Below are 14,172 nucleotides of genomic sequence, written 5' to 3'. Positions count from 1 at the left end.
ATTTCACTGATGTTCTGCAGTTTCATTGTGAATCAAAAGTCACCAATTGCTAAACAGAGAAAGCAAAGCAGAGCGGTTAAGTTTTGCCCCAGGTCATTAGTGTACAAGTTCAGTAAAAGGAAATTATATTCACTTTTTTTTTTTGGTTGTGGGGCCTGAACTCTGGGCCTGGGCGCTGTCCCTCAGCTCTTCAGCTCAAGACTAACGCTGTACCACTTGAGCCACTTCTGGCGTTGTCTGCTTATGTAGTACTGAGCAATCAAACCCACGGCCTCATGCATGCAAGGCATGCACTCTACCACTGAGCTACCTTCCCACATTTACATTCACTTTTTATCTATTAAATCCTGAGTTCTTTTCCTCCTCTTTTTTTTTCTAACTACATCCTACTTCCACAAATGTAGAGGCTCTACTCTCACAGCAATATTATAGCATCCTCTTCGAGAAAGAATATTAGCAGCAGCCATTATATACTCAGGAAACATGGTCTACCCTACCCTGACTCCTACTGGTAACTCCTCTATGAGATGAGTTCCTGGGCAGGTTTTGGACTTTAAGCTACAAGTTAGTTCTGCTATGGCAAAGGGGCCACAGGCAGGACCAGGAAGCAATGCTGCTGTGCAGACTGTGGGGAGCCTGTATATGCTGAAGGTCAGATGCTGACCCAGGCAGGAACAAGATGAGGGGAAAGCACATCGTCAGGCATTTGCTTTGCCTGTCTGCTTGTGCTCAGGACATCAATGAAGAAATAGATTCCGTTGTGCAACGTATGTTTTAGATTATAGCCTGAAAGCTGTCTATGTGGCAACACAAATATCTTGGCCGGCATAGCAAATTTGAGGGTAGTCTCGTGTAAAGAGTATGAAATTTGAACTAAAGAAGACATCTAAAAGAAATGGGCTTCAGTTATTTTCAAAAACTTATATTGGAAACCTAAAATGATAAGGGCTCTAGGAAAGGTTCTGGTGTATCGCTGGTGGAGCCCAGCTATTTGGGAGGAGGTAATGGGAGGGTCACGGTCCATAAATCAGTTGGATAAAACTATGAGAACTTACCTGAAAAAGCCAAATTAAAGCTGGGTGCTCGTGGCTCACACCTGTAATCCTAGCTACTCAGGAGGCTGTGATCTGAGGATCACGGTTCAAAGCCAGCCCAGGCAGGAAAGTGCATAAGACTCTTATCTCATATTTTCCAGAAAACCAGAAGTGGTGCTGTGGCTCACCTGGGTTCAATTCTTCAGCAACACATAAGCAGAGAAAGCTGGAAATGGTGCTATGGCTCAAGTGGTAGAGTGCCAGCCTTGAGCTGAAGAGCTCAAGGGAAAGTGCCCAGACCCAGATTTCAGGCCCCACAACTGACCAAAAAAAAAGCCAGAAGTGGTACTGTGGCTCAAGTGGTAGAATGCTCACCTTGAACAAAAGACATCTGGAGACAGCACCCAAGCCTTGGCTCCAAGCCTGAGGGCAGACAAAAAAAAAGGAAAAGAAACAAAAAGAATAATTTTTAAAATTATGCTATGGTGGTCACGGGACGGAGATAAGACATTTACCAAGAAATGCCCTCCAACCAAGTCCATGAATTATTGAGAAAACCTGGAGATGCTGGTGGCTCATACCTGTAATCCTAACTATTCAGGAGGTTGGGCTCTGAGGATCGCAGTTCAAAGCCAGCTTGGGCAGAAAAATCCTGAAAGACACTTATCCACAATTACTCAGTAAACTAGTGGAAGCAGAGCTGTGGATCAAGTGGTAGTGCACCAGCCTTGAGCAAAAAGGCTCAGAAAGAGCACAAGACCCCAAGTAAAAGGAGAAGGAAAGAAGGAAAAAAGGAAGAAAAGAAGATAGGAAGGAAGGAAGGAAGGAAGGAAGGAAGGAAAGAAGGAAGGAAGGAGGGAAGGAAAGAAGGAAGGAAGGAAGGAAGGAAGGAAGGAAGGAAGGAAGGAAGGAAGGAAGAAAGGAAGGAAGGAAGGAAGGAAGGAAGGAAGGAAGGAAGGAAGGAAGGAAGGAAGGAAGGAAAGAAGGCAGGCAGGCAGGCAGGCAGGCAGGCAGGTAGGCTTATCACATGTCTTCCTGAACAGAGAGCCAGGCAAGGTGGTGTGTGTCTGTAATCCCAGCATTCATAAGGCAGAAGCAGGAGAATTATAAGTTCCAGGCCACCTGGAACTCCATAGCAAGACCCTGTTTCAAAGAACAGGAGAGGAAGCCAGGTGCTGGTGGCTCCCATCTATTAACCTTGCTACTCAGGAGACTGAGATATGAGGATCACAGGTTAAAGCCAGCCAAGGTAGAAAAGTCTGTGACATTTCCAATTAACCCAAAAAAGGCAAAATGGAGCTCAAGTGGTAGAGTAACAGCTTTGAGTGGAAAAAACAGGGACAGCACCTAGACTCTGTTCAACCCCCAGGACTGGCATGAGTGTGTGCATGCACGCACGCACGCACGCACGCACGCACGCATACACACACACACACACAAACACACACACACACACACACACACACACACCACACACAAACTCACACCACCACCACCATGACCACCACCATCCAAGCCCCTCAACAGGCAGACACTTCAGACAGCAAAATGAAGCTGCCATCACTAGTGCTTTCTCTGAAACCCACATTGCTAAGTGGCTGGGTGTATTTTCCAAAGATGGCTACAAGAATAGTTTCACCTATATACTGTTCCTTAATGTTTGTTTTGATTTTGAAACAGTGTCTCACTATATAGCCCAGACTGGCCTGGAACTTCTGATTCTCCTGATTACCAGCACATACCACCATACTTGGCTTTGAATAGTTTTTACCAAGACCCATATTAAGAAATGGTTAGGCCGGGCACATGCCTGTAATCTTAGCTACTCAGTAGGCTGAGATCTGAGGATCATGATTCAAAGCCACCCCAGGAAGGAAAGTCCAAGAGACTCTTATCTACAATTAATCAGCAAAAATCCATAAGTGGCACTGTGGCCCAAGTGGTAGAGCATTTGCTGTGAGCTGAAGAGCTCAGGTACAGAGTCCATGCCCAGAGTTCAAGCCCCATGACCACCACCAACAACAACAACAAAAACACGTTTAGGCTAGGCAATGGTGGCTCCCACCTATAATCCTAGTTACTCTGAAGACTAAGGATCTGAGGATTGTGGTTGGAAACCAGGCAGGAAAATCAACGAGACTCTTATCTCCAATTAACCACTAGAAAACTGGAAGTGGAGCTGTGGCTCAAGTGGTAGAGTGCTAGACTTGAGACTAAAAGCTCAGGTACAGCACTCAGGCTCTAAGTTCAAACCTCACAACTGACAAAAATGATAGAAAAAGAAAGATGGACGTTTAGGCCAGGTGCCGCTGGCTCACACCTGTAATCTGAGGTCTGAGGATCAAGGTTCAAAACCAGCCCTGACAGACAAATCTGAGATTCTTCTTCTTCTTCTTTTTTTTTTTTTTTTTTTTTTTTTTGCTGGTCATGGGTCTTTCTTTCGTGTATGTGGGTGCATGTGTGTGTGTGTGTGCTGGTAGTAGGGCTTTAACTCAGAGAATGAGCTTTTGCTTGACTGTTCTGCTCAATTCTGGCATAGCACAACTCAAGCCAGAGCTATACATCTGGCTTTTTGGTGATTAATTGGAGATAAAAGCCTCAAGAACTTTTCTGCTCTGGCTAGCTTGGAACTACGAGTCTTACTTCTTACCCTCTTGAGTAGCTCAGAAAACAGGCATGAGCCACAGGCACCCAGCTAGCTCCATGATATATTTATCTAGTTGGACAGTTTATGATGTTTCCAGGTTAGTTTTTGTTGTTTTATTTTTTTTTGCCTTTTAAAAAGGATCTGAAATAGCACAGTGGTAGCTCAGTAATGAAAGCACATGTGATTCTTTCTACAGGGTGATTTCTTAGTGCTAGAATTTCTAGGCTAAAGGAGCAAATGCTTTTCTTAAACAAACAAACTTATTTTCTGCCAGGCACCACTATAATCCTAGCTACTCAGGAGGCTGAGATCTGAAGATCACAGTTTGAAGACAGTCAAAGCAGGAATGTCCGTGAGTCTTGTCTCCAATTAACCACCAGAAAATCCAGAGTGGCTGTGGCTCAAGTGGTAAGTGCTAGACTTTAACTGAAGAGCTGAGGGACAGCACCCAGGCACAGAGTTCAAGCCCCATGACCGACAAAAAAATTTAATAACTCTATACACTTCAGAAACACACACATATACATATAACCTTACAATTTCAAAAGGGTGTTCTCATATTCTCAGTCACTAGTTCGTTCAATGCTCATGACTCCTCCAGAGGGAGGAGACCATTATGATTCCCAATTTTTCAGAGAAAGCAAAGAGGTTTCATTGAGTGAGGCCATTCGCTTAGTGTGACACACACAACCAGCCAGTGGCTGAGCCTGCCTGCCCTTCATGTCACCTGTTCCACACCCCTCCATTCCACCACCTCATGTCCACTCCTCACTTCATAACATTCCTGTGATAAAGACCTTCTAGACCCTTCTAGATCCACAATGGATGGCTGACCTTGCAACCCCCATGAATGGAGCCAGAACAGTTTCTGTAAGATCAAATGGATCTTGGCCAATTTAATTTTGTAGGATGATGTTCAGGGGCTCCATTCAGCAAGAAGTAGATATTTCCTGGGGCTCAGATGGTTCTAGCACTGCTTTCAAGGAGCCCAGAGAGATCCCTTTGGTCAATAGATCCTTGTCAGTTCACTAGTATAAATTAAAAATTCCACCATAAGATTTATTTACTTATTTATTTATTTTTCCCCAAAGAAGATAATTGTGATTCTGGTTAAAATGCAAACCTGCACAAAAGGGAACAGAGTCTGACCATTCACTTACACGCCTCGATCTCCTTCTAGCTGTCTTGGTTTACTGATTGTCAATGCTACAGCACTGGAACCATAGTACCTGTCATACATTACTGAAGGCAGTGCAGGTGTAGCCCTCAGCAAGGTGCTCACGACAGTCCCTAAGTGCTAAGTAAAACCAGGTCTTCTGGGTGCTGTGTGGTTGTTGTAGCTGCTGGGGAAAGGAGCTGCAGAAGGGTCAGGACCGAAGAAATAGCAGTGCACCTGGGAGGAGCAGCTCGTGGGCAGAGGAGGCCCTGGCCATGTGAGAAGGGATGTGGCCCAGGTGGGAGAAGGTGGTTGGTAGAGAGGATAGATGGATGGTAGGAAATTCCAAGTGCTGTTGTCCTGTTGTCTAGGAAAATCATAAAGGTGACAGACCAAGGCTGCTTTCCTCTTTCCTTCCCATCTCAGCATGTGGGGCCTACCCTGGGTTGCAGGAGGAGGGAGGGGAGGAGGAGGAGGAGGAAAGCAATCAGGTTCTGGCTAAGTATGGGTTCACACTCTCCATGGAACTATAACATGGGCTCTAGAACAGCCTGGTTCAGAATTTGGAGCAGTGCGGCCAGGTGGGGCGCATGGCTGTGTATGATGGCAGGCGTGGGTGTTTTATGGCTATGGTGGTGCAGGTTTGCTGGTTTATATGACTTGCCTTTTAATGTTCTGCATCTCAGGCATTGTTTCTGCAGTGCTCGCTCTTCCTCTCTCTCTCTCCCTCTCTCTCCCTCTCTCTCTCTCTCTCTCTCTCTCTCTCTCTCTCTCTCTCTCTCTCTCTCTCTCTCTCTCTCTCTCTCTCTCTCTCTGCTCCTGTCATCTTCCCTTTGTTTCTGATCTTTTGGAAATGCAGAGACATCACGTAGAAGGGCAGAAGCAATGCAGTTCCTATGGCGTGCACCACACGTCTGTACACACAGGTGACCATTGTGGCCCACTTCATCCTGCAGCTCAAGGACATCCACACACATAGGACCAAGGACCAGGCTTTGTTAAAGCATGAAGCAGGCTACTTGCAACTCAGACTTTGCCCTTCACCCTTCTCTCCTCCAAAGATCTATTAAATGTGCAGACATAGAAATATGCTTATGCTGGCAATAAGGCTTGAACTCTGAACCTCATGCTCTTGCTTAGCTTGTTTTGCTCTAGACTAGTGCTTTACCCACCATTCGACTGACCCCTCCAATTTTGACCTTTTTCTGGTTAATTAGAGAGAAATTTTCCATGGATTTGTCTGCCCGGCTGGTTTTCAACCTTGATCCTCAGATCTCAGCCTCTTGAGTGGCTAGAATTAGAGACATGTGCTATTAGCACTAATGTGAGAAAAAGTCTTTTCTATCAAAGGAGTTTTCTTCATTTCTGTTAATATTGAGCGATTTTTCTTTTCTTTTTCCATTTTGTCCACTATGGGTCTTTAACTCTGAGCCTGGGTGCTGTCTCTGAGCTCTTCAGCTCAAGGCGAGAGCTCTACCACTTGAGCCATAACGCCACTTCTGGTTTTCTGGTGGTTTATTAGAGATAAAGATTCTCATGGACTTTCCTGTCCAGGCTTGCTTTGAACTGTGATCCTCAGATCTCAGCCTCCTGAGTAGCTAGGTTTACAGGTGTTTTTTCTGAAGTGTCCCTGCTTTGGCCAGGTGGCTTGGCCCTTGTTATGTACACTTTCCTTACAAACTTCCTTTTCCTCAGCACCTGAGAAGCTCCTTGAATTTTAATTACATCTACTTCTCTTTCCACATTATGAGCCTGAGCTCAGCCAATGGGAGCAGAGGGGTGGGGCCTCCTGGATCTGGGATAAAAAGGGAGCAGCCAGCCTGCCTGCTCTGTGCGGTTGCTTGCCAGCTTTTTGACTGATGGTGCATTCTTCTGCAGAAATAAACTTAGCCTTGGTGAGTTCCTTTCCAGACACCCAGGAACTGAAAATCCACTTTACCATCCAGGTCCTTAACCTACACAACCTGGAAGTCTGCATGTACACAGAAGAGGTAGGGCTTGCTGCCTGTCCTGAGCAGAGCAGGGTTGCACTGTAACTGACCATAATGCAGTTGCACTGAGACGGGAGACAGCATGGGCTAGACTAGAATCTCCATCAGCTCTGTGACCTTGTTTCTGTCTCCTGGCTGTTTGTTTGCCCATTAAAACAATGGAGTTCATGCTTAGCAATCTCTATGTTCTTCTCCAGTCCCATTGGCCTTGTCCTCTTTCTTTTCCCACTCTTGTCCTCTTGCTTTTCTATCACTATATATTTAAGACATTTAAAAAATTTGTTTATTCCTGGTGCCAGTTATGGGACTTGAACTCAGGACCTGGGCACTGTCCTTTGTCTTTTACTCACAAAGCTGGTGCTCTACCACTTGAGCCACAGCCTCACTTCTGGCCCTTTTTTTACTGGTTAATTGGAGATAAGAATTGCACAGTCTTTTCTGTCCAGACTGGCTTTGAACAGCAAGAGGTCTCAGCCTCTTGAGTAGCTAGGATTACAGAAATGAGATATTAGTGGCCAGCAATCAATTATATCTATAAATGAAGTTAAACAAACATAAAATATTAATTTCAATGTTGGACAATAAAGTGCTAAAATGAATCCTCAATCTTAGACTGTCTCTTTGTCTAGCATATAACTTTCTACTCTGTCATGTCCCTTAATAATGGCAGCCTTTATGGTCAAATGGTTCCTAACAGGTGACGGCCTCCTCTCCCCCCCACCCTTGCACTGGGGAGGGTAGAGGGAGACACATATTTTGTAAGGCAGACATTCATACAATGGCACTCATGTGTGCCCCTAAACCATGTCTTTTCTACTTGCAAAACACATTAACTCACCTGGCTCCAGTGGCTCACACTTGCAATCCTGGCTACTCAGAAAGCTGAGATCTGATGATCATGGTTCAAAGGCAGCGCAGGCAGGAAAGTCCATGAGATTCTTATCTCCAATTAACCACCAGAAAACCAAAAGTGGTGCTGTGGCTCAAGTGATAAAGTGCTTGCCTTGAGCTGAAGAGCTGAGGGACAGTGTCTGGACCTAGAGTTCATGCCCCATGACCAAAAAAAAAACCCCAAGAAAACAAAATAGATACATTAACTTCATCCTAGTATTCCCTATCCCTCCACCTACAAAAAAAGTAAATTTCGCCACTTATTCCAGCATCAACTTTAAAGTCTAAAATCCCTAGTATGACCTAAGTCACATACAGACCAGCTTTAAATCATGCTCCTTCTGAGGTTGTATGCCAGCGGAACCCAATGTATATTTTTAAAACACAACGGCGGATTGGCATAGAATAGACATCCCCATTTCTAGAGGGCTACATAGAACAGAAGAAAGGAATAGCCATTAAGTCTCCCAAATCCAACAGAGTAAGCAACATTAAATCTCAAGGCTGGAGATGAGTCATCTTAATGAAATTCCATTTCATGGACACTCAAGGCCTCAGGAAGACTTTCCTTGGTCATGCTCAAGTTTCTGCTCATGCTGAAATTTCATGCCTATGACTTCTTTAGGTTGAGGCTGTACATTGAAGCTCTATGCTTGTTGTGTGTGTGTGTGTGTGTGTGTGTGTGTGTGTGTGTGTGTGTGTGTGTGTGTGTGTGTGTGTGTAGCCGGTTTTCCATCAGTCCTCTCAATATTGTCCTAGCAGAGATCTTGATAAGACTCCAGTGTCACAGCCTGCTCTCTATAGCAGCTCTGTCCCTGAAGTAGGACCCTGCCTGGTCCTCAAGGCTTTTGCAAGCATCCTTTGAAATCTGGCCAGAGGAAGCCATGCCTCCATAGCTCCTACCTTCAGATTGCCTTGGAATTCACTGTATGTGGACATTTTACAAACAAGGCTTGCATTGTGGTGGCCTGAGGCAAATCTTGGCCCTTGGAGCCAGAGCTGGGGGTATGGCAGAGGAGTTCTGTGGCAGAAAGTGGGGATCAGAAACTAGAAAAACTCTGGGTAATGAGCCCAGTAGGTCCCACAGGTACTCTGAGCCTGTGAGGGGATAGGTAACCCTAGAAATCTCTGGCATGCCTTCTAGAAGCTTGTTTCTATCTTTTGCTAATCTCCATATGGTTACTTGGTTACAACTTTGCTTTTCTCAGCACACTTTGTGTATGTATGTGTATGTGTGTGTGTGTGTGTGTGTGTGTGTGTGTGTGTGTGTGTGCACGCACACTTGTATCCACGCATGTGTGCATGCTGGTCTTGGGGCTTGAACTCAAGACTTTGTGCTCTCATTTAGCTGTTTTGCTCAAGGCTGGTGCTCTGCCACTGGAGCCACACCCCCCTTTCTGGCTCTTTGCATGGGTACTAAGACTTGAATTGAGGACTTTGAGCTCTTGTTTAGCTTTTATGATCAGGACTGGTGCTCTAACACTTGGGCCACATCTCCACTTCTGAAGCAATTTTTTTTTGTCAGTCGTGGGGCTTGAACTCGGGCCTGGGTGCTGTCCCTCAGCTCTTCAGCTCGAGGCTAGCACTCTACGACTTGAGCTACAGCGCCACTTCCACATCTCCACTTCTGGCTTTGCTTTTTGGCTGATTAGATGAAGCTAAGAGTCTCATAGATTTGTATACCCAGACTTGCTTTGAACTGTGATCCTCAGATCTCAGCTTCCCTGAGTAGCTAGGATTACAAGTATGAGCCACTAGTGCTCAGCTTGAACATGCTTTTATGACTCTTTACATGGACTGTCTCTGAACTTTCCAGATCTTTCCATGCTCATTCCCTCCTGAGTGTAAATTCTGGGCTTCAGATCATTTGATAATTCCTCTCTTCTTGCATTTTACAAGAAGCTGTTCAGAGAAGCCACATAGGTTCCTGAACCTATGCTGCCTGGAGAGATTTCTCCTGCCTGATTCCAGAGCATTACCCCACACATTCTGCCTTCTACAGCATCCGAGGAGAGGGACAGAATTCACCCAGCATCTTTGCAAGTTCACAGCAAGGCTGGCCTTTCCTCTTGTTTCTTTCTCACACTCTGCTCAGGATGTCTAACTGAGGGTCCATTTCAGCTGATTTTAAGTCCTGACTACATCTGCTGAGAACACATTTGTTTTCCCTCCCTACCACTTTATTCTCGCAGAACCCAGTGCCTAATAGCTTGGGCCCTGTATCCAGCTCCAAATCCACTTGCACATTGTTAGATATTTAGGAAAGCCTCCACAGTGTACCCCATGGCTCTGGGACCCATCTTTGTCGTCTTAGTCCATTGGTATGACTATAACAAAATACCAGAAGCTAGACACTATATTAACAAGAGAAACTTGTGTTTTGTTGCCTTGAAAATGGAGATTAGTTCATGGCCCAGTTGTCAGAGGCTCAATTGTCAGATGATGCTACAGTTGGCTTCCAACATGGTGCTTGGAACACAGCATCTTCTGGAAGGGGATGGACACTTGCTGAACATGGACACCAGGGGTTAGACTCCCCTTAGATTCCTTTCTGACAGCATTAATCTCTCCACAAGGTCATGGCCTTCCTGGCATAAACACCTCCCCAAGTCACCACCTTCTAACACTGAGAGGATGGGGATAACGTGTTGAGCGTGTGAACTCGTGTGTGTGTGTGTGTGTGTGTGTGTGTGTGTGTTTGTGTGTGCACTCATACCACAGCGATCTCACTTTCTGCATCTCTGATATAAAACATTCTGAGTACTAAGCAGGTAGATTAAGAACTACCATGTGAAATCACATGAGGACCAGGAAACAGGCCAGGAACTTTAGATAGAGGGAGAAGGGATGATGGCTAGGATTTTTTTTTTTTTTTTGCCAGTCATGGTTCCTTAACTCTGGGCTTGGGCGCTGTCCTTGTACTCTTCAGCTTAAGGCTAGCACTCTACCACTTGAACCACAGCACCACTTCCTGTTTTTCTAGTGGTTTATTGGAGATAAGAGTCTCACAGACTTTCTTGCCTGGGCTGGTTTTGAATCATGATCCTCAGATCTCTGCCTCCTCAGTAGTTAGGGTTATAGGCATGAGCCACCGGTGCATGGCTTTTTCTAGGATTTTTATCCCATTCTCCTGAATAGAATTAAACACACTGTGAACAAAAGTGTCAGCATGTCCTCTGTATCTTGTTATTATTTCCAGGCCATCATTGTGATTTCTGAGTTCTAGGATAAAAAGATTCATGAAGCCAGCTTTCCAAATATATAGCCTGGAGCTAACAGCATAAGCTGTTATGAATTCTAATTTGTATTTTACTTAGGAATCACATGGAATTAGACACCAGACTAAGGTTAGTTATATGGAAATGAAATGGACAGAACTCAGGTCTTCAAAATTATGTTGGTCAGCCATGCCCTGGGGGCTTATGCTTGTAATTCTAGCTACTGAGGAGGCTGAGATCTGAGGATTGCAGTTCAAAGCCAGCCCTGGTAAGAAAGTCGATGGGATTCATGAACCACCACAAAACTGGAAGTGGTGCTGTGTCACAAAGTGGTAGAGCGCTAGCCTTGAGCAAAAAGAGCTTAGAGACAGCATCCAGGCCCTGAGTTCAAGACCCATGATTGACCAAAAAGGAAAGAAAACAAAACAAAAAAACATGACCAAGGATATTAGCCAGGCCCTGAGTTCAAGCCCCAGGACAAGCACAAAATAAAAACAATAATAGATGCAATCATGGTTCTAATCTCTGAATTAGCTCTTACTTGTTGGAATTCTCTTTATGAAGGGATTGAGCTATTAGGGGATATTGAGTGAAAGTGAGGAGTACAAAAGTCAGGCCTTTCTCAACCTTCTTTTGTGACCCCACACTCATTTTTGAAACCTTGATGGCTGAGCTGTGGGGTGAGTTTTATAGTCCTTGCCTTCCCTCCAAGTGGTGCAAAGCATTTATTGAGTTCTTCAGGTAATGATAGTAGCGTGCATGCTCTTAGGAGGTCTCCTCATCTCTATCATCATGTGAAGTAGAAATGGGGTTTCCACAGCCCTGCAAAACCACCTCCATCAGCACATTGACCCTATGGGAAGGTAAATATATGGGCAGTAATAACACTCAGGCTGAGTCTGAAGCTGTGAGACAGAGGGACTGCACCATGCACAGCTCCCCTAGGGTAGAAACCTGCAAGCTGGATTTCTACCTTTATCAGCAGAAGATTTGACATCCTACAGGGTCTTCTCATGACAGAGAGGAGGCCCTCCTGCAAGACTGTAGGGTCACAGATCAGCCCCACAACACTGATTGTTGATTTATAGTGGGTCTAGTAAAGAAAATGAGACAAAGCATTCTCCTCCCTTTCTTCCTTTCTTCCCTTCCTCCCTTCCCCCTTCATAGCTCCCTCCCTTCCTCTCTTCCTTTCTTCCTTTCCTCCCTCCTTCACTTCCTAGCTTTTCTTCCTTCCCTTCCCTCCCTTCTCCCATCCCTCCTTCATTCTTTCCTTCCTTCTTTGTTTTTCCTCTTCCTCATTTTCTCTTCCTCCTCCTCCTTCCTCTTCCTGTTTCCTTTCTCTTCTTTCCTTCTTTCTCCTTCCTCCTTCTTCCTTCTCCTCCTCCTCCTTCTTTCTCCTCCTCCCTCCTCATCCCACCTTTCTCTCCTTCCTCTTCTCTCTTACTCCCTGCTCCTTCTTCCCCTCTTTTGTCTTCTCCTCCTCCTCTTCCTCCTCATTTTCTTCTCCTTCTCTTGTTCTTCCTCATCATCTTTCTTTCTGTGTGCCAGTCTCAGGGCTTGAACTCAAAGCCTCCGCCTTGTCCCTTCATTTTTCTAACTCAAGGCTAGTGCTTGCCACAGCTCCACTTCTCACCTTTTGGGTTGTGAATCTGAGATAAGTGAATCTCACAAACTTTCCTGCCAGTATTAGCTTGGAACCATGGTCCTCAGGTCTCAGTCTCTTGAGTAGTTAGGATTACAGGTGTGAGCCACCAGTGCCTAACTCTCACATTAAATTTTAGCCCACTTAAAAAAATCTGAAGAAAGAATTTGGAATTCTCTCACATCTGTTTTTCCCCCTCTGTTTTCTCCCAACAGTGGCAGCTATGTGCTGCCTTAAATCAATGCCTTGTTACAGAGTCCTGGGAGAGAAGATGATGCAACCTCCTGCCTGCTTCTTTGCCTCTGGTCTCCATGCACCTTCCAGTCATAAGCTGAGCATGGTTGCCAGACTCCAGTTTCTACAGCATCCTCCCTTCCTTCCTCCTAAGTATTCAATCACTCCCTATTGCCAGAATGAAGAGTGAACTGCAAAGGAAGTACATGCCAGGTTACAATGTCTATCTCTAATTTTCAATTTTTCATCTATCTATCTATCTATCTATCTATCTATCTATCTATCTATCTATCTATCTATCTATCTATCTATCTATCTATCTATCTATCTATCTATCTATCTATCTATCTATCTATCTATCTATCAATCTATCTATCTGTCTGTCTGTCTGTCTGTCTGTCTGTCTGTCTGTCTGTTGTCTGTCTGTCTGTCTGTCTGTCTGTCTATCTATCTATCTATCTATCTATCTATCTATCTATCTATCTATCTATCTATCTATCTATATTGATTCTAGTATGAGGACTTGAACTCATGCCCTAGATAATGACCCTGAGCTTCCTCACTCAAGGCTTGCATTCTACCACTTGAACCACAGTTCCACTTCTGGCTCTTTTGGTGGTTCAATGGACATAAGAGTCTCACAGACTTTCCTGCCTGGTCTGGTTTTGAACCAGGAACCTCAGACCTCATCTTCCTGAGTATCTAGGATGACAGACATAAGCCACGGTTCGCAGAAGATAATATTCATTTCTATTCTTACCTATAAATAGACTTATGGACTGTAAGATGGGACATAGAACATTGTCTTTGGAGTAATGGCTTTGCCAAGATCTAGGATATGATGGAAGCATGGCCTCTGCTAGCCAGCCTCTAAAGAAAACCCTTCTTCTGGCTTGCTCACACTAGAGATAAGAGTAGAGGAGCTCGAAATGCTGCTCCAGGAACGACGCCATCATGTTCTTCTGTGAGGTGAGAGATGTGGCCCTCCATGTGGCCTTCCTGGGAGGACAAGACCAGCCCAAAGCCCAGGTAAACATCTACTTCTCCCACCATGCATCATTCTTGACTGCCAAGTTTTTATGAGTGAATAGCTAGGTGTGGTGATAGTCATGGGAGAGCCTGGGAGAGCAAGTGAGGGCCTTTGGCCTTGTGTAGTCTAAACCCCATCCCCTTCTGATAGGGAATCTTAGCTCCTGAGAGGTGCCTCTGTTCTCTCATCTTCTCCTTTCTTAATCTGAGGCACTGAGGGGTTGAGATCACCTTGAGAAAGCAGAGGGCTGTGTTGACCTGCTCAGCCAGGGGCAGAGAACACTCCAGAAATACTCCTAAATCCAAGGAGAGCAGAAGCAGAGAGGAGAA

The sequence above is a fragment of the Dipodomys merriami genome, unplaced genomic scaffold (genome assembly GCF_024711535.1).
Source record: "Dipodomys merriami isolate MVZ:Mamm:240054 unplaced genomic scaffold, mDipMer1.0.p SCAF_1551, whole genome shotgun sequence".
NCBI classification, from domain to species: domain Eukaryota; kingdom Metazoa; phylum Chordata; class Mammalia; order Rodentia; family Heteromyidae; genus Dipodomys; species Dipodomys merriami.
This window is presented reverse-complemented; position numbering follows the sequence as displayed.